The 18,683-nt window shown below is 40.3% G+C and overlaps 1 long non-coding RNA gene across 1 annotated transcript; it reads left to right on the plus strand.

The window, feature by feature from the left end:
* Positions 1-1,054: 1,054 nt before the first annotated feature.
* On the plus strand, positions 1,055-17,921 carry LOC148774642 (uncharacterized). Its single transcript, XR_016035393.1, has 3 exons — positions 1,055-1,073; positions 16,013-16,094; positions 16,185-17,921. It is a non-coding gene; the product is annotated as an uncharacterized LOC148774642 (long non-coding RNA).
* The last annotated feature ends 762 nt before the right edge of the window (positions 17,922-18,683 follow it).

Here is an 18,683-nt window from a genome sequence, read left to right on the forward strand (position 1 = left end):
AATACCCAGAAGAGTTCCATAACAACGTGGAAATGGTTTATATAGCATCATGCTCCCTGTGGAAAGCAAGGATCATGTACTCATGAGCAGGGAACCTCTTTTCCCCTAGGACTGACTTTGAAACTGTATGAAGAGCTGCCAGATTGTGTTATCACTTGAACAGTACCGTAATAAACAGCTCTCAACTGATTATCATATGTGAAACAGATTGCCAGTCCAGGCTCAATGCATGAGACAGGGTGCTCAGGGCTGGTGCACTGGGATGACCCTGAGGTCTAGGATGAGGAGGGAGGTGGGAGGGGGGTTCAGGATGGGGAACACATGTACACCCATGGCTGATTCATGTCAGTGTATGGCAAAAACCACTACAATATTGTAAAGTAATTAACCTCCAATTAAAATAAATTAATAAAAAAGATGTATTACTAATTACAATGTACAGGACTTATTAATATCAAGATTCAAACTGAGAAAAATGAGATAAAATATCAAGATTCAAACTGAGAAAAATGAGATAAAAATTTTGTGACATTTAAAACAACATTAAAACAAATTTGAACACTGGCTGGGGAAAAAAAAAAGCTACTTGGTTTATAGATGGCAGTTGTAATATAAACAGATAACCACCCTGATCAAAGGCCACTACTCTGATCAAAGAGAGTAAAAACAAATCAGCAAGATGGGCTGAATTGCATGCTGTTTTCCTAGCAGTGGTGGGAACTGAACAATGATAAAAGCCCCTATGTTTTGGTCTTTACTAACCTATGAATAATGGCCAATGAAGGACAATGGAAACCTGATCTTTTAAAGGGATGCCTGAATGGGGCACCTTTGTGGGAATCACTGTAGTCATTTGAGGGGTACATTGAACCCAGGTCTCCTGCATTGCAGTTAGATTCTTTACCAGGGGAGCCGGTGGGATATGTCAGTACCTATCAGAAGAACCTCCTTCCTGGACAGTTTGAATTTTGTGTGTGTGTGTGATACTCCAGGTCCTATGAAAATCATCTGAAGCATGTTGACTTCTCTTGTTTTTTTCAGCACCCAGTCATCCGTTGGATTGAGATTGTAAGGTCTGTTTTGTCCTTTCCTCCCCCTACCCCTCCATCATGGGTTGCAGTGTCAGGACACTTCTGTCCTTCCTCTATGCTGCTGCTGCTGCTGCTGCTTCTGCTAAGTCACCTCAGTCATGTCCGACTCTGTGTGACCCCACAGACGGAAGCCCACCAGGCTCCCCCATCCCTGGGATTCCCCAGGCAAGAACACTGGAGTGGGTTGCCATTTCCTTCTCCAATGTGTGAAAGTGGAAAGTGAAAAGTGAAAGTGAAGTCGCTCAGTCATCTCCGACCCTTAGCGACCCCACGGACTGCAGCCTACCAGGCTCCTCCATCCATGGGATCCTCTATGCTACTCAGGATTAATCTCAGACTTGTGCTTCACATCATATGTTCTCAGGGACTTTGCTACTTGTGCTACTCTGGAGTGTACCTCCAAAATGAGTCCTAGACATATGCTGGTTCATACACAGAAATAGAACCCTTTTTCACCTTCTCTTCTCTCTTGGATACTCATCAACTTCCTGCCCTGTGCTGTAGCTAGAATGATGGGGTTTCTTAAGGAATTGAAGTTGCCTGTGACACAGCAAGAGGAAACCAGAGAGAAAAAATGGGGATTTCTCTCCCACAACTCTTTGAACCCCAGGGACCTGTTTTCTTAATCCTCTGTCTACAAAGACAGGGTTTTTCTAGGAGTTTTAGTTGCCCATGCTGCCACTATGAAAGCTTCACTTGGGCACCCATCCTCAAGTAAAACACACACACACATATGCATACACACACAAAAGGAGAAACTCCTGTATGGGCCCCTTCTCCAGTTTTGACTCTTTTCCTGAATATTGCTTGATTTTTTTGTTTAGGTAGTTGCTTTTTGTATTTTATCCAGAGTATTTAGTTATAATTAGCAGTTAGAACAACCTTTATTGGACTGTGCCTTCTTGGCTGGCACTGAAATCTCTAAATATTTATTTCTTAAATTAGGCATTTAATGTCTGTCTCTTCTATTACATGCAATGTCAGCAGGGACTATTTTGGCTCTGTGTATTACTGTATCCCCATGCCTAATATAGTTCTTGGCATATACTAAATAGCTAATAGATATTTATTTAATAAGTGAGTGAATGGACCATTTTCAGATCAAATCTTATTTGATGTTTTTTGCAGCATTCTACACTAAGGATTGTTCTCACCTGGATTTTTTCTTGCCTAGGCTTCCATATTACTATATTCTACTGGTTTCCCCCCTTCTCTAGTATTTTTTTATAGGCAAGTTGCTACGTCTTTATAATTCTTACAGGTTCAGAAAATGCTTGTAAAATGGGGACATCTACATAGTCAGCCCACAGAGGCATAGGTACAACCTTAGTAATAAATGCTCAATCATCATTTCACCATCCTAGAACAGAGTAGGTATCTGTTAATTATGTGGTGACATACCTTTGCTCAACAGATTCTCCAACTTGGGGATCTGGCAAAGGGACTGAGAACTCCCAGGGAAGTTGACTTCACAGCCAGTGGGATTTCATTACAGAACTTGCACAGGACTGGGGAAACAGACTCTTGGAGGGCACAAACAAAACTCTGTATGCACAGGACCCAGGAGAAAGGAGCAATGATCCCACAAGAGACTGAGCCAGACTTGCCTGAGTGTTCAGGAGTCTCAGGTGGAGGCGTGGGTCGATAGTGGCCTGCCACAGGGTTAGAGACACTGAATACAACAGTCCTGGGAGCCACAGGGTGTGCTGACATAAGTCTTTTTGAAGGAGGTCACTGTTACCACCATTACCCCTACCATAGTTTGGCCACAGGCCAAACCTAAGAGAGGGAACACAGCCCCACCCATTAAGAGAAAATTGGATTAAAAATTTACTGAGCTTGGCCCTGCCCATCAGAGCAAGACAGATTCCCTCACAGCCAGTCCCTCCTATCAGGAAGCTTCCACAAGCCTCTTATCCTTATCCATCAGAGGGCAAACAGAATGAAAACTACAATCATAGAAAACTAACAAAACTGGTCACAAGAACACAGCCTTGCCTAACTCAGTGAAACTATGAGCCAGGCCATGTAGGGCCACCCAAGATGGTCCACGGTGCAGAGTTCTGACAAAACGTGGTCCACTGGAGAAGGGAATGGAAAACAACTTCGGAATTCTTCCAGTCCTGTGGCCACTGCTGAGTTTTCCAAATTTGCTGGCATATTAACAGCATCATCTTTAGGATTTGAAATAGCTCAGCTGGAATTCTCTCACGTCCACTAGCTTCGTTCATGGTGTTGCTTCCTAAGGCCCACTTGACTTCGCATTCCAGAAAGTCTTATCAATATGCTTGCCTTGAGAACCTTGTGAACAGTATGAAAAGGCAAAAATAATGACACTGAAGATGAAGTCCCCAGGTCAGTAGGTGCCCAATATGCTACTGGAGAATTAACTCCAGAAAGCATGAAGAGGAAGAGCCAAAGAAAAAACAACACACAGTTGTGGATGTGACTGGTGATGGAAGTAAAGTCTGATGCTGTAAAGAACAATATTGCATAGGAACTTGGAATTTTAGGTCAATGACTCAAGGTAAATTGGAAATGGTCGAACAGGAGATGGGAAGAGTGAACATTGACATTTCAGGAACTAAAATGGACCAGAATGGGTGAATTTAATTCAGATGACCATTGTATCTATGCCTGTGGGCAAGAATCCTTTAGAAGAAATGGAGTAGCCCTCATAGTCCACAAAAGAGTCTGAAATACAGTACTTCAGTTCAGTCGCTCAGTCATGTCCGACTCCTTGCAACCCAATGAATCACAGCACACAAGGCCTCCCTGTCCATCACCAACTCCCGGAGTTCACTCAAACTCACATCCATCGACTCAGTGATGCCATCCAGCCATCTCATTTTCTGTCATCCCCTTCTCCTCCTGCCCCCAATCCCTCCCAGCATCAGAGTCTTTTCCAGTGAGTCAACTCTTCGCATGAGGTGGCCAAAGTATTGGAGTTTCAGCTTTAGCATCAGTCCTTCCAATGAACACCCAGGATTGATCTCCTTTAGAATGGACTGGTTGGATCTCCTTGCAGTCTAAGGGACTCTCAAGAGTCTTCTCCAGCACCACAGTTCAAAAGCATCAATTCTTCGGTGCTCAGCTTTCTTCACAGTCCAACTCTCACATCCATACATGACCACGGGAAAAACCATAGCCTTGACTAGACGGCCCTTTGTGGGCAAAGTAATGTCTCTGCTTTTTAATATACTATCTAGGTTGGTCATAACTTTCCTACCAAGGAGTAAACGCCTTTTAATTTCATGGCTGCAATCAGCATCTGCAGTGATTTTGGAGCCCCCAAAAATAAAGTCTGACACTGTTTCCACTGTTTCCCCATCTATTTCCCATGAAGTGATGGGACCAGATGCCATGATCTTTGTTTTCTGAGTGTTGAGCTTTAAGCCAACTTTTTCACTCTCCTCTTTCACTTTCATCAAGAGGCTTTTGAGTTCCTCTTCACTTTCTGCCATAAGGGTGGTGTCATCTGCATATCTGAGGTTATTGATATTTTTCCCGGCAATCTTGATTCCAGCTTGTGCTTCTTCCAGCCCAGCGTTCCTCATGATGTACTCTGCATATAAGTTAAATAAGCAGGGTGACAATATACAGCCTTGACGTACTCCTTTTCCTATTTGGAACCAGTCTGTTGTTCCATGTCCAGTTCTAACTGTTGCTTCCTGACCTGCATACAGGTTTCTCAAGAGGCAGGTCAGGTGGTCTGGTATGTCCATCTCTTTTGGAATTTTCCAGTTTATTGTGATCCACACAGTCAAAGACTTTGGCATAGTCAATAAAGCAGAAATAGATGTTTTTCTGGAACTCTCTTGCTTTTTCCATGATCCAGCAGATGTTGGCAATTTGATCTCTGGTTCCTCTACCTTTTCTAAAACCAGCTTGAACATCTGGAAGTTCACTGTTCACGTATTGCTGAAGCCTGGCTTGGAGAATTTTGATCATGACTTTACTAGCGTGTGAGATTCGTGCAATTGTTCGGTAGTTTGAGCATTCTTTGGCATTGCTTTTGGGATTGGAATGAAAACTGACCTTTTCCAGTCCTGTGGCCACTGCTGAGTTTTCCAAATTTGCTGGCATATTGAGCACACACTTTCACAGCATCATCTTTCAGGATTTGAAATAGCTCAACTCGAATTCCATCACCTCTACTAGCTTTGTTTGTAGTGATGCTTTCTAAGGCCCACTTGACCTCGCATTCCAAGATGTCTGGCTCTAGGTGAGTGATCACACCATCGTGATTATCTTGGTCATGAAGATCTTTTTTGTCCAGTTCTTCTGTGTATTCTTGCCACCTCTTCTTAATATCTTCTGCTTCTGTTAGGTCCATACCATTTCTGTCCATTATTGAGCCCATCTTTGCATGAAATGTTCCCTTGGTATCTCTAATTTTCTTGAAGAGATCTCTAGTCTTTCCTATTCTGTTGTTTTCTTCTATTTCTTTGCATTGATCGCTGAGGAAGGCTTTCTTATCTCTCCTTGCTATTCTTTGGAACTCTGCATTCAGATGCTTATATCTTTCCTTTTCTCCTTTGCTTTTCACTTTTCTTCTTTTCACAGCTATTTGTAAAGCCTCCCCAGACAGCCATTTTGCTTTTTTGCATTTATTTTCCATTGGGATGGTCTTGATCCCTGTCTCCTGTACAATGTCATGAACCTCCATCCATAGTTCATCAGGCACTCTATCAGATCTAATCCTTTGAATCTATTTTTCACTTCCACTGCATAATCGTAAGGGATTTGATTTAGGTCATACCTGAATGGTCTAGTGGCTTTCCCTACTTTCTTCAATTTAAGTCTGAATTCGACAATAAGGATTTCATGATCTGAGCCACAGTCAGCTCCTGTCTTGTTTTTGCTAACTGTATAAAGCTTCTCCATCTTTGGCTGCAAAGAATATAATCAATCTGATTTCGGTGTTGACCATCTGGTGATGTCCATGTGTAGAGTCTTCTCTTGTGTTGTTGGAAGAGGGTGTTTGTTATGACCAGTGCGTTCTCTTGGCAAAACTCTATTAGGCTTTGCTCTGCTTCATCCCATGCTCCAAGGCCAAATATGCCTGTTACTCCATGTGTTTCTTGACTTCCTGCTGTTGCATTCCAGCCCCCTATAATGAAAAGGACATCTTTTTTGGGTGTTAGTTCTAAAAGATCTTCTAGGTCTTCATAGAACTGTTCAACTTCGGCTTCTTCAGCATTACTGGTTGGGGCACAGGCTTAGATTACTGTAATATTGAATGGTTTGCCTTGGAAACGAACAGAGATCATTCTGTCGTTTTTGAGATGGCATCCAAGTACTGCATTTCGGACTCTTTTGTTGACCATGATGGCTACTCCATTTCTTCTAAGGGATTCCTGCCCACAGTAGTAGATAAAATGGTCATCTGAGTTAAATTCACCCATTGTAGTCCATTTTAGTTCACTGATTCCTAGAATGTCTATGTTCACTCTTGCCATCTCCTGTTTGACCACTTCCCATTTGCCTTGATTCATGGACCTAACATTCCAGGTTCCTATGCAGTATTGCTCTTTACAGCATCGGACCTTGCTTCTATCTCCAGTCACATCCACAACTGGGTATTGTTTTTTCTTTGGCTCCATCCCTTCATTCTTTCTGGAGTTATTTCTCCACTGATCTCCAGTAGCATACTGGGTACCTACCGACCTGGGGAATTCCTCATTCAGTATCCTATCATTTTGCCTTTTCATACTGTTCATGGGATTCTCAAGGCAAGTATACTGAAGTGGTTTGCCATTCCCTTCTCCAGTGGACCACATTCTGTCAGACCTCTCCACCATGACCCGCCCGTCTTGGGTGTCCCCACACGGCATGGCTTAGTTCCACTGAGTTAGACAAGGCTGTGGTCCATGTGATCAGATCAACTAGTTTTCTGTGATTATGATTTCAGTGTGTCTGCCCTCTGATGCCCTCTTGCAATACCTAGCATCTTATTTGGGTTTCTCTTACCTTGGTCGTGGGGTATCTCTTCATTGCTGCTCCAGCAAAGCGCAGCAGCTACTTCTTACCTTGGACGAAGGGTATCCCCTCACGGCCGCCCCTCCTGACCTTGAACGTGGAATAGCTCCTCTCGGCCCTCCTGCGCCCGTGCAGCCACCACTACTTGGACGTGGGGTTGCTCTACTTGGGTGCATTTAAAAAATGATAGAATGATCTCTGTTCATTTCCAAGCTAAACAATTCAATAGCACAGTAATCTAAGTCTATGCCTCAACCACTAATGCTGAAGAAGCTGAAGTTGAATGGTTCTATTGAACCTGCAAAACCTTCTAGAACTAACACCAAAAAAAGATGTCCTTTTCCTCTATAAGGAACTGGAATACAAAAGTAGAAAGTCAAGAGATACCTGGAGTAACAGGCAAGTTTGGCCTTGGAGTACAAAATGAAGCAGAGCAAATGTTAAGAGTTTTGCCAAGAAAACGCAGCAGTCATAGCAAACACCCTCTTCCGACAACACAAGAGATGACTCTACACATGGACATCACCAGATGGTCAACACCGAAATCAGATTGATTATATTCTTTGCATCCAAAGATGGAGACACTCTATACAGTCAGCAAAAACAAGATCTGGATCTGACTTTGGCTCAGATCATGAACTTCTTATTGTCAAATTGAGACTTAAGTTGAAGAAAGTAGGGAAAGCCACTAGACCATTCAGGTATGACCTAAATCAAATCCCTTACGATTATGCAGTGGAAGTGAAAAATAGATTCAAAGGATTAGATCTGATAGAGTGCCTGATGAACTATGGATGGAGGTTCATGACATTGTACAGGAGACAGGGATCAAGACCATCCCAATGGAAAATAAATGCAAAAAAGCAAAATGGCTGTCTGGGGAGGCTTTACAAATAGCTGTGAAAAGAAGAAAAGTGAAAAGCAAAGGAGAAAAGGAAAGATATAAGCATCTGAATGCAGAGTTCCAAAGAATAGCAAGGAGAGATAAGAAAGCCTTCCTCAGCGATCAATGCAAAGAAATAGAAGAAAACAACAGAATAGGAAAGACTAGAGATCTCTTCAAGAAAATTAGAGATACCAAGGGAACATTTCATGCAAAGATGGGCTCAATAATGGACAGAAATGGTATGGACCTAACAGAAGCAGAAGATATTAAGAAGAGGTGGCAAGATACACAGAAGAGCTATACAAAACAGATTTTAATGACCCATATAACCACCAATGTGTGATCACTCACCTAGAGCCAGACATCCTGAGGTATGAAGTCAAGTGGGCCTTAGGAAGCATCACTATAAACAAAGCTAGTGGAGGTGATGGAATTCCAGCTGAGCTATTTCAAATCCTAAAATATGAAGCTGTTAAAGTGCTGCACTCAGTATGCCAGCAAATTTGGAAAACTCAGCAGTGGCCACAGGACTGGCAAAGGTCAGTTTCCATCCCAATCCCAAAGAAAGGCAATGCCAAAGAATGTGCAAAATACCACAGAATTGCACTCATCTCACATGCTAGCAAAATAATGCTCAATATTCTCTAAGCTAGGCTTTAGCAGTATGTGAATCGTGAACTTCCAGATGTTCACGCTGGATTTAGAAAAGGCAGAGGAACCAGAACAAATTGCCAACATCTATTGGATCATATAAAAAGCAAGAGAATTCCAGAAAAACATCTGCTTCAGGTTTATTGACTTCACAAAGCCTTTGACTGTGTGGATCACAACAAACTGTGGAAAATTCTTCAAGCAATGGGAATACCAGAACACCTTACCTGCCTCTGAGAAATCTGTATGCAGGTCCAGAAGCAATAGATAGAACCGGACATGGGCAACAGACAGGTTCCAAATTGGGAAAAGAGTATGTCAAAGCTGTATATTGTCACCCTGCTTATTTAACTCATATGCAGAGTACATCGTGTGAGATGCCAGGCTGGGTGAAACCCAAGTTACAATCAATATTTCCAGGAGAAATATCAATAACCTCAAATATGCTGATGACAAAACCACCTTTATGGCAGAAAGCAGAGAGGAACTAAAGAGCCTCTTGATGAAAGTGAAAGAGGAGAGTGAAAAAGTTGGCTTGAAGCTCAACATTCAAAAAACGAAGATCATGCGATCCAGTCCCATCATTTCATAGCAAATAGATGAGGAAACTATGGAAACAGTGAGAGACTTTATTTTCTTGGCTCCAAAATCACTGCAGATGGTGACTGCAGCCATGAGATTAAAAGACTCTTGCTCCTTGAAAAGCTATGACTGACCTAGACAATGTATTAAAAAGCAGAGACATTATGTTTCTGACAAAGGTCCATCTAGTTAAAGCTGTGGTTATTCCAGTAGTCTTGTTTGGATGTGAGAGCTGGACCATGAAGAAAGCTGAGCACCGAAGAACTGATGCTTTTGAACTGTGGTGTTGAAGACTCTTGAGAGTCCCTTGGACTTCAAGGAGATCCAGCCAGTCCATCCTAAAGGAAATCAGTTCAGAATATTCTTTGGAAGAACTGATGCTGAAGCTGAAATTCCAGTACTTTGGCCACCTGATGTGAAAAACTGACTCATTGGCAAAGACCCTGATGCTGGGAAAGATTGAAGGCAGGAGGAGAAGGGGACGATAGAGGATGAGATAGTTGGATGGTATCACCGACTCAATGAACGTGAGTTTGAACAAGCTCCAGGAGTTGGTGATGGACAGGAAAGCCTGGCGTGCTGCAGCCCATGGAGTTACAGAGTCGGACACAACTGAGTGACTGAACTGAACTGATACTTTTGCTGTCCTCTTGTCACCTGTTATTAGGTCCTCTACGACTCTTTCCCCCTACTAGTCTAGCTTATTCTTGCTTTCCTGTACACATTCTTCATGCATGCTCAGTCACTTCAATCGTGTCCGACTCTGCGACACCGTGGACTGCAGCCTCTCAGGCTTCTCTATCCATGGGATTCTTCAGACAAGAATACTGGAGTGGGTTGCCGTACCCTTCTCCAAGGGATCTTCCTGATGTAGGAATCAAACCTGCATCTTCTGGATCTAATGCATCATAGAAAGTGGATTCTTTACCCACTAAGCCACCAGGGAATCCCTAGGGTAATTATCAAAAACATGGTCTGTAGTGCCAAACTCCCTGAATTCAGGGACAAATTCAGGACAAACTGCTTAACCTTGCTCTTCATTTTCACATCACAATGGGCTGTTGTAAAGAATTTTTACCTATTTATTTACATAATTGTGAGCATTATACACATACATAGACATTTGTATATATTATACATAAATGCATGTATGTCCACATACATATATACACACTCCATGTATAGCAGTTTAGTCTAAGAACATGGTAAGCACTGTACATCTTAGTTATCTTTACAAATTAAGCTTAATACCCTTCCTGAAATGTATACCAGTTCTAGATCTTTTCTCATAGAAGAGTATTAAAATTTATTTAAATGTTTATGTATCATAATTATATATTTTTTCATTTTGTAAATAGATTTCTTGAAAGCTGTTTGCTCAAGAAAAGAAACTCAATTTGTTCACATCCAAAATGAATAGATCAATTTGAAATATTCTTCATAAAATGGCTATAGGAAGCAGCAGTGCTAAGAAACATGAATTTATGAACATAGCTACCTGCTTTTTTCCTTTCAGTTTGATTTAAATTTAATATCCTCCAACAATGGAAAATGATTTGCAGTAAAGAAATGAACTGAAAGAAATAGGAAAATGGAAGCAAGATGTCATTTCTTTTTACTATCCAACAGATTTACCATCTGTTTTAAAATGATGTTGACCATTTACAGTAAATGAAACAAAATGCTTTTTAAAATAATGTAACACTTTAAACTATTTTTACTACCAAACTTTCCCTCTCTAGTGAACACATTCATCTTACTGAGCAAAGGTTTATTTAAGCTACACTTATATCTATGTTGTTTTTAGCTCATTTCCTTTTTAAAAAAGCAATTGGTGAATTTATTTCCCAGCTTAGCTGTTATAATAAAATATAAAAGGCATTTCTGTTTTGGCCTCAAGTATAACATTATCAAAAGCTATGAGAGTTACAGAAGAATATAGGACAGCATAAAATTAGAAACTGCTGGTGTTTCCTTAGCAGCAGTTACTGCACTTGCAATTTCCCCCCTCTTGCTACCAGCAGAAATCTGAAAGTCATCTCTGTGTACCAGACAACAAACCCAAAGTGTGTTTTTTGAACAGTAGCTTTACTGAGATATTAGTCACATAACTTGCAATTTACCCTTTTGAAGTATACATTTCAGTAGGTTTTAGGGTAGTCACAGAGTAACCATCATCATTATAAATTTAGAATATATGCTCTACTGCAGAACAAAACCCAATGCCCATTAATAGTCACTCCTCATTCCCCCATCTGCCCTTCCACTAGCAACCACTAATCTATCTTCTGTCTCTGTGGATTTGCCTGTTATCAGTTCAGTTCAGTTCAGTTCAGTCACTCAGTCGTGTCTGGCTCTTTGCGACCACATGGGCTGCAGCACGCCAGGCTTCCCTGTCCATCACCACTCCCGGAGCTTACTCAAACTCATGTCCATCGAGTCGGTGATGCCATCCAACCATCTCATCCTCTGTTGTCCCCTTCTCCTGCCTTCAATCTTTCCCAGCATCTGGGTCTTTTCAAATGAGTCAGTTCTTCGCATCAGTTGGCCAAAGTATTGGAGTTTCAGCTTCTGCTTCAGTTCTTCCAATGAATATTCAGGACTGATTTCCTTTAGGATTGACTGGTTGAATTTCCTTGCAGTCCGAGGGACTCTCAAGAGTCTTCTCCAACACCACAGTTCAAAAGCATTAGTTCTTCGGTGCTCAGCTTTCTTTATGGTCCAACTCTCACATCCATACACGACTGCTGGAAAAACCATAGCTTTGATTAGATGGACTTTTGTTGGCAAAGTAATGTCTCTGCTTTTTAATATGCTGTCTAGGTTGGTCATAACTTTTCTTCCAAGGAGCGATTGTCTCTTAATTTCATGGCTGCAGTCACCATCTGCAGTGATTTTGGAGCCCCCCAAAAATAAAGCCTCTCACTGTTTCCATTGTTTCCCCTTCTATTTGCCATGAAGTGATGGGATCAGATGCTATGATCTTAGTTTTCTGAATGTTGAGTTTTAAGCCAACTTTTTGCTTATTATGACTCTTCATATAAATGGAATAATAGAGTATATGTCTTTTGTGACAGCTTCTTTCACTTGGTACAATGTTTTCAAGGTTTATCCATGTCGAAGCCTATATCAGTACTTTGTTCCTGTTTATTGCCCAGGAATATTCCATCATATGGATTTACCAACATGTTTATCCATTCACCATCCAATGGACATTTGAGTTGTTTCCCACTTGTTGACTGTTAGGAATAAATGGTGCTATTAACATTCACATAGAAGTTTTTATATTGGACAGAAATTTGCATTTTTCTTGACTACATATATAGGAGTGGAATTAGTCACGTGGTAATTCTGTTTAACTTTTTGAGGAACTACCAGACTATTTTACAAAGTGGATATACTGTTTTACATTCTCACTAGCAGTGTATGAGTGTTCCAGTTTCTTCACATCCTTTCCAACACTTGTTATTATCTCTTTGTTTGTAACCATAATAATGGAAGTGAAGTGAAATCTTACTGTGGTTTTGATTTGCTCTGATGGCTAATGATGTTGAACCTTTTATCATATCCATTATCATCCATTTGTATGTCTCTTTTGCAGAAATGTCTTTTTCAGACACTCTTTAAAAATTGGGTTTTTTGTCTTCTTGTTATTGAATTTTAAAATTTTGAATTGTTACTGAAATTAGTATATTCTGGATAGAAGTTCCATATCAGACATATGACTTGAAAATATTTTCTCCCATTCTGTAGGTTGTCTTTCACTATCTTAAATTTTTTTTTTTTTTTTTTTTTGGCTGAACCACTTGCAGCATGTGGGATGTAGAATCTTAATTCCATGACTAGGGATAGAACCCATGCCCCCATACAGTGGATGTACAGAGTCTTAACCAGTGGATCATCAAGGAAGTCCCTTCTTGATGATATTTTTGAAGCATTAACATTTTAATTTTATTGTAAAGCAATTACCCTTCAATTAAAAATAAATCTAAACTTTTTTTCTAATTTTGATAAAGCCCAATTTTTTTTTCCTTTGGTTGCTTGTACTATGTAATGTCATATCTTAGAAACCATCCCCTACTCCCAAGGTTCATGAAAATTTACTTCTATTTTTTTCCTAAGAGTTTTACAGCTTTAGCTCTTACATGAGGTCTGTGATCCTTTTTGAGTTAATTTTTATATATGGTGTGAAAAAGGAGTTCAAATTAATTTTTTGCACGTTGATATCCGTTTTATTGAAAGACTGTCTCTTTCCCATTGAATTTTCTTGACATCTTTGTTGAAAATCAGTTGTCCATAAGTGTAAGACTTTATTTCTGGCTCTAATTCTATTCTGTTTTCTGTATGTCTGTTCTTATACCAGTAACACACTGTTATGATTGGTGTAGCTGGCTGGTATGTCTTAAAATCAGGAAATTTTGGTCCTCCAACTTCCGTCTTCTTTTTCAAGACTGTTTTGGCTATTTTGTGTCCTTTCATTTCTATGTGAATTTTAAGATCAGCTTGACAATTTGTGCAATTATGTGTAGCTTTCATACCTTTATCTATTCACTTAAATATATCCTTGAAAAAACATTTTATATTTTTAAACAAAATTACAATTAATTTTTCTGCAACTTTTTTCTTTCCCCCAATATTTTATTATGAAAAATTTTAAGTGTAGAGATTAGTTGAAAGAATAGTACAGTAAGTACCCATGTACCCTGCTCCTACCTCCCAGTTTATATTCTGTAGGTAACATTTTGATATATTCATGTTATCATATAACTAACCATTCCTAGCCATAACCAACTAGTCCATCTTCTATCAAATCATATTATTTTGTGCATTTCAAAGCAAATTGCATAATTCTCAGTATGCTTCACCTTTAAAGACTTCAGCTTATGTATTGTTAACTAGGGTTCAATTTTTCTACAATTTTTTAAATGTAAAATGAAATGCACAGATCTTAAGTATACATTCCAGTGAGTTTGACATATATACATTTACCTGTGTAATCTTAACCTTTATCAAGATATAGAACGTTTTCATAACTCCAAAACATAATTCCCTCTCTCAGTCAATTCCTGTCCTTAACCAGTGTTGAAAGCAATCACTGTTTTTTTCACCATAGATTTAGTTGTTTTGGGCTTCCCTGGTGGCTCAGAGGTTAAAACGTCTGCTTGCAATGCAGGAGACCTGGGTTCGATCCCTGGGTTGGGAAGATCCCCTGGAGAAGGAAATGGCAACCCACTCCTGTGTTCTTGCCTGGAGAATCCCAGGGACGGAGGAGCCTGGTGGGCTACAGTCCACGGGGTTGCAAAGATTCGGACATGACTGAGCGACTTTACTTTACTTAGTTGTTATAGAACCTTATACTCTTGTACAAGGCTTCTTTCACTCAGCATAATGTTTTTGAGATTCATTTACTTTTCAATTATTCACACTCTTTGAGATTCATTCATTCTATTGTATAACTCAATAGTTTGTTTCTGTTTTGTTTTTTGCTAAATATAACATCCATTGTATGGATGCCCCACAGTTTATTTCTCCTTTTTCCTGTGTATGGACAAATTTCCACTTAGCTGTTTCACTAAAAAGTTCTGATAACTGGCTTTTGTTTACATCAAAGTTATAATTATTATAATAATAGTATGGTAATAATCATCTGGAAGCTTTGTAAATGTGGAAGTACTTTTTAAATTAAATAAATGCTTTTTTCAGAGTCTTTAAGTAACATGTACCAGAGATTATGCAAACTTGTTCAGTTGCCAAGTCATGTCTGACTCTGTGACCCTGTGGACTGCAGCACGCCAGGCCTCCCTATCCCTCACCATCTCCTGAAGTCTGCCCAAGTTCATGTCCATTGAATCGGTGATTCCATCCAACCATCTCATCCTCTGTTGCCCTCTTCTCCTTCTGCCTTCAATCTTTCCCAGCATTAGGATCTTTTCAAATGAGTTGGCTCTTTACATCAGGTAGCCAAAGTACTGAAGCATAAGCTTTAGCATCAATCTTTCCAATGAATATTCAGGGTTGATTTCCTTTAGGATTGACTGGTTTGATACCCTTGCTATCCAAGAGACTCTCAAGAGTCTTTTCCAGAACCACAGTTTGAAGGCATCAATTCTTCAGCACTCTGCCTTCTTTATGGTCTACTTCTCACATCCATACATGACTGCTGGAAAGACCATAGCCTTGACTATATGGACCTTTGTTGGCAAAGTGATGTCTCTGCTTCTTAATGCACTGTCTAGGTTTTCATAGCTTTCCTTCTAAGAAACAATCATCTAATTTGATGCCTGCAGTCACCATCCGCAGTGACTTGAGAGCTTAAGAAGAGAAATCTGTCACGCTTGCTCCTTTTCCCTTTCTATTTGCCATGAAGTGATGGGCAGGATGCCATGATCTTAGTTTTTTCAATATTGAGTTTTTAGCCTGCTTTTTCACTCTCCTCTTTCACCCTCATCAAGAAGCTCTTTAGTTCTTCACTTTCTGCCACTAGAGTGATACCATCTGCATATTTGATGTTGTTGATATTTCTCCTGGCAATCTTGATTCCAACTTGTAACTCCTCCGCCCTGCATTTTGCATGATATGCTCTGCATATAAGTTAAATAAACAGGGTGATAATATACAACCTTGATGTTCTCCTTTTCCTATTTTGAACCAGTCTGTTGTTCCATGTCCAGTTCTAACTGTTAGAACTTTAGCATAGGTTAGGCTTTAGCGTAATCAGTGTCGTCATATTCATTTTCCACAAAGGACTAAAATTTAAACCTAAAATAGCAGAGGAGTCTTATTGACCTCCCTAACTATATTGCTTTCTCTTCCTTTACAGCAGCAGAGCTTCTCAAACTTTCACATTTATATGAATAACTGCAGTCACCAGGGGATCTTGTTAAAAATGCATCTTTGATTTGGTAAGTTTGGGGTAGAACCCAAAATTCAGCATTAATAAGGTGTACGTCAAGGTTGTATATTGTCACCTTGCTTATTTAACTTCTATGCAGAGTACATCATGAGGAACGCTGGGCTGGAAGAAGCACAAGCTGGAGTCAAGATTGCTGGGAGAAATATCAATAACCTCAGATATGCAGATGACACCACCCTTATGGCAGAAAGTGAAGAGGAACTCAAAAGCCTCTTGATGAAAGTGAAAGAGGAGAGTGAAAAGGTTGGCTTGAAGCTCAACATTCAGAAAACAAAGATCATGGCATCTGGTCCCATCACTTCATGGGAAATAGATGGGGAAACAGTGGAAACAGTGTCAGACTTTATTTTTTTGGGCTCCAAAATTACTGCAGATGCTGATTGCAGCCATGAAATTAAAAGACGCTTGCTCCTTGGAAGGAAAGTTATGACCAACCTAGATAGTATATTAAAAAGCAGAGACATTACTTTGCCAACCAAGGTCCGTCTAGTCAAGGCAATGGTTTTTCCCGTGGTCATGTATGGATGTGAGAGTTGGACTGTGAAGAAAGCTGATCGCCGAAGAATCGATGCTTTTGAACTGTGGTGTTGGAGAAGACTCTTGAGAGTCCCTTATACTGCAAGGAGATCCAACCAGTCCATTCTAAAGGAGATCAATCCTGGATGTTCATTGGAGGGACTGATGCTAAAGCTGAAACTGCAATACTTTGGCCACCTCATGCGACGAGTTGACTCACTGGAAAAGACTCTGATGCTGGGAAAGGTTGGGGGCGGGAGGAGAAGGGGACGACGGAGGATGAGATGGCTGGATGGCATCACCGACTCTGTGGACATGAGTTTGAGTGAACTCCGGGAGTTGGTGATGGACAGGGAGGCCTGGCGTGCTGTGATTCATGGGGTCGCGGAGAGTCAGACACGACTGAGCGACTGAACTGAACTGAACTGAATAAACTCCCAGATTATGCCAATGATTCTTATCCATGGAATAACAAATATCTCTAGCCAAACTGTCCTGCTTACCTTTCTATGAATCCATCATAAATTCTCGTTTCCATTCCTGTATATGTGTGTTTGCTAAGTCACATCAGTCGTCGTGTCTGACTCTTTGAAACCCTGTGGATTGTAGCCTGCTAGCCTCCTCTATCCATGAGATTCTCCAGGCAAGAATATTGAAATGCGTTGCAATGCCCTCCTCCAGAGGATCTTCCTGACCCAGAGATCGAAACTGGGTCTCTTCTGTCTCCTGCATTGGCACACATGTTCTATGGCACTAGTGGTGAAGTAAATACAAGTATGTTTATATTGTGTTACTCAAAATATCAGTGTCTTTAAAATATTCAAAGTCTGAAAGGAATCCTTAAAGCAAGAATGGGACATTATGAAAAAAGAACAAGAAGATTTTTAAAGGAATTCGGTATTCTATAAATGAAAAACATTTTCATTAAAGTTAAAAAATAAAACTTTAATATAAGGGGTTAAATCTTCTCCAGTTACTTTCTTCATAGTAGGAAGATGACTTCCAGCAACAGCTAAAACTGCAATTTCCTTGTTTATGTCCCATAGGACATAAAAACTTCTCTAACCATAGAATAAAAATATTTCCCAGGATTTCCCTGGTGATCCTGTTGTTGGGCATCTGCTTGCCAATGTGGGGGACATGGATTCGATCCCTGGTCCAGGAGGATCCCACATGCCATGGGGCAACTGGGCCAGGGTGCCACAGCTACTGAGCCTGTACTTTAGAGCCCGTGAGCTGTAACTACTGAGCCGGTGTGCCTAGGGCTCATGTTTCTCAATGAGAAGTCCTTGCACCACAACAAAGCGTAGCCCTTGCTTGCTGCAACTAGAGAAAGCCTGCGTGCAACAGTGAAAACCCAGTGCAGCCAAAAATAAATAAAAATTAATTAAAAAATCTTTCCTTGTAGTGTAATTGGTTTAATACACAGTTGATAGGGAAATGCCATGCATGGCAATAGGATGGATCGTCTTTCCCTCAGTTAGTGTGCTCCTTGGGAGAAAGGAGTGAGTACCTGAACAAGTGTTCTTTTAGGAGAAAAAGTAGAGGAATGAATGCTTGGTATGCAATTAATAATGCCTCTATCATGAACAGGCAAATTTCAGATTCAATGAAATTTTTTTTTCAATAAAAATTTTGAAAGTTGTTTAACATCATGCTAGAATACAAATGGAAAATAGGAAAAAACCTAAAACCCAACTGCAGTTGTTCTATATACATTTGTCTTCCTTTGTATTTGCTAGGATTATTTCATTGCATGTTAAAGAATACCCAGCTTAAACTGGCTTTAATTGTAAACAAATATTTTATTGAAAGCTAATGGTGTCACAGATAGAAAAATAATGCTGAAGGTAGAGTAAAGATACAGATCAACCTCTGAAAAAACTGACACCAAGAGTGTAAAAGTCATGAGAGCTCACTTTCTATCTCTCTTCTGCTCCTTTCTGAGCAATTTTCTTTCTGTCTCTGCAGATTGACTGCCTTTGCTTCCGTATTCCATCCAAAGGGAAGCAAGGCTGCTGATAGCTCCAGGATTTTTTGCTTATAGCTTCAGCAGCTGCTG

This window comes from Moschus berezovskii, chromosome 20 (assembly GCF_049115385.1).
Source record: "Moschus berezovskii isolate FMDL1 chromosome 20, NW_MosBer_1.0, whole genome shotgun sequence".
Classification (NCBI taxonomy): Eukaryota; Metazoa; Chordata; class Mammalia; order Artiodactyla; family Moschidae; genus Moschus; species Moschus berezovskii.